Below are 2,926 nucleotides of genomic sequence, written 5' to 3'. Positions count from 1 at the left end.
TCAGAACCAACTGATCGGCAACTAGCAGTTGTGTGAGGGCTATTTTTGTAAAAATTTTGTGCTGTAATTTACATAGATGTTAAAGATTGCATTGCCTCTTAAACTTAAGATCTATCTATTTGGAGTCCTGGTGTGATGCTATAGGATAAGCACTGGACTGTTAACTGCAAAGTTGGCTGTTCAAACTCATCAGCTGCTCCTTGGAAACCCTATACAGTGTGATTACAAGTCAGAAGTGACTCGACAGCATTTAACAACAACAACATATAGGTTCAAAGTGACAACAGCAACTCGAAAGACTGAAAACTCAGAGGACAGTGAGTTGATGTTAATGGGAGAGAAACAACTCAGGAAAGCAGACTGAGAATGGTCATTCAACTCAAAGAATGTCCGCAGTGTCCCTGAATCATACAGGCAGAAACTGTGGAAAAGATGTTTGTTCTGTTGTGTATTCCCAGTAACAATTTTTTAACAAAAATAAACTGTAAGAAGCAAAGAAAGAAAGGAAGAGAATATAAAGGAAAGTTAGCACTATTAATGAATACATATATTTTTTAAGTTGAATTTGATTTAGAGTTTCAAGACATGTGGTACTCTATGAGACAGACATGCTACCTTCTATGCTAATGAGGCACCTTCAAGAAAAGTGAGATTTAAAAATTGATACGAAGAAACAGAAGCAGGCACAGACCAATAAGCATGATAGAAAGTAAAATAATCAAAGACCTCTGTCTCCCAAAGCTCAGGTTCACACATTTACCATGGGATTTCTCTACACTTTCAGAAAATAGGTGATTCCTATCCTATACAAGATGGTCCAGAAAATAGACAATCCAGGAAAACTGTCCAGTTTATTTTATGAGGTTAGCTGTTATGGGCTGAATTCTGTCTCCAACAAAGCAATGTTCATAAGGTTTTCAGTGGTTAATCTTTCAGAAGTGGACCACCTCTTCCTTCCTAGTCTGTCTTAGTTGGGAGACTCTGTTAAAACCAGTCCACCATAGGTGATTCTGCTGTGGCATAGCTTTCAGCATCACAGAAACATACAAACCACCCCAGGAAAACAAACTGACAGGCAAACTGTGGAGGCAAACGGTTATTTAGAAGACAGGAAAGAAAGAGAAGACCAAAATGGATGCCAGAAGAGACTCAAAGACTTGCTCTTGAACTTAAAGTAGATAAAGCAATTTGAAGAAATGATGAAGTAAAAGAGCTGAAAAGAAGATCACAAAGGGTGACTCAGGAAGACTACAAAGTAAAGTCTGAAATGTGCAAAAATCTGGAATTCAAAGTCAAAAGGGAAGAACATGCTGTAAAGAATTGAAACTGAAGGAATTGAGGAAAAAATTCAAGCCTTGGATCCTATCATCAGCCAAAACAAAGCAAGGGGCAGACTGTGGAACAAACCATCAATTGCTCATATGCAAGTACAGGCTAAACCAGAAGAAGATGAAAACAAGTCCACAAGAAGCCAAATATGATATTGAACATATCCCACCTGAATTTAGAGATCATCTGACGAACAAATTTGATGCATTAGACACTAAAGACCAAACCAGAAGAGTGTCGTGGGATGACATCAAGAACATCATACATGTAGAAAGCAAAAGGTCATTAAGAAGACAAGAAAGAAGGAAACTATCAAAATGGATGTCAGAAGAGATTCTAAAACTTGCTTTCCAGCATAGAGATGCTACAGCAAATGGAAGAAAAGAGGAGGTAAAACAGCTGAATAGAAAATTTCAAAATATTATAATGAAATGTGCAAAGACCTGGAGTTAAAAACCAAAAGGGAAAAACACCCTCAGCATGTATCAAGATGAGGGAACTGAAGAAAAAATTCAAGCCTCGACTTGAAATATTGAAGGATTCTAAGGAGCTCTGGTAGCGTAGTGACTACGAAACGGGCTGTGAACCACAAGGTCAGCAGTTTGAAACAACCAGCTGTTCTGCAGGAGAAAGATGAGACTTTCTGCTCCTGTAAAGATTTACAGCCCCGGAAACCCTGTACAGGGTTGCTATGAGTTGGAATCGATTCCACAGCACATAACAACAACCACCACCATGGGCAAAATATTGAATGATGTAGAAAGCTTCAAAAGAAGATGGAAGGAATACCCAGAGTCACTCTAACAAAAAGTAATTGTCGATGTTCAACCATTTCAAGAGGTGGCATATAATCAAGAGTCAATGATACTGAAAGAAGAATTCCAAAGTGCATTGAAGGCATTGGCAAAGAACAAGACACCAAGAATTGATGGAATACAAATTGAAATCTTTCAACAAACTGATGCAGCACTGGAGACACTCACTCATCTATGCCAAGAAATTTGGAAGACTGATACCAACTGATTGGAAGAGATCCATATATGTACCTATTCCAAAGAGAGGTGACCCAACAGAATATGAAAATCATCAGACTATATCATTAATATCACATGCAAGTAAAATTTTGCTATAGATCATTCAAAATGGCTGCAGCAGAAAACTTCCAGAGGTTCAAGCTGGATTCAGAAAAGGATGTGCAATGAGGGATATCATAGCTGATGTCAAATGGAGCTTGGCTGAAAGCAGAGAATATTAGAAGGATGTTTACCTGTGCTTTATTGACTATACAAAGGTTTTCGATTGTGTGGATTATGGCAAGCTCTGGATAACATTGCAGAGAATGAGTATTCTGAAACATTTAATTTTGCTGATGAGGAAACTGTACATAGACCAAGAGGCAATTGTTCCAATAGAACAAGGGAACACTGAATGGTTTAAAATTAGGAAAGGTATACGCCAAGGTTGTATTATTTCATCATACTTATTCATTCTGTGTGCTTAGCAATCCTCTGAGAAGCTGTATTATATGGTATCAGGATTGGAGGAAGACTCATTAACAACCTGCGATATGCAGATGATACAACCTTGCTTGCTGAAA

Source organism: Chrysochloris asiatica, unplaced genomic scaffold (genome assembly GCF_000296735.1).
Source record: "Chrysochloris asiatica unplaced genomic scaffold, ChrAsi1.0 scaffold00090, whole genome shotgun sequence".
Lineage (NCBI taxonomy): Eukaryota > Metazoa > Chordata > Mammalia > Afrosoricida > Chrysochloridae > Chrysochloris > Chrysochloris asiatica.
This window is presented reverse-complemented; position numbering follows the sequence as displayed.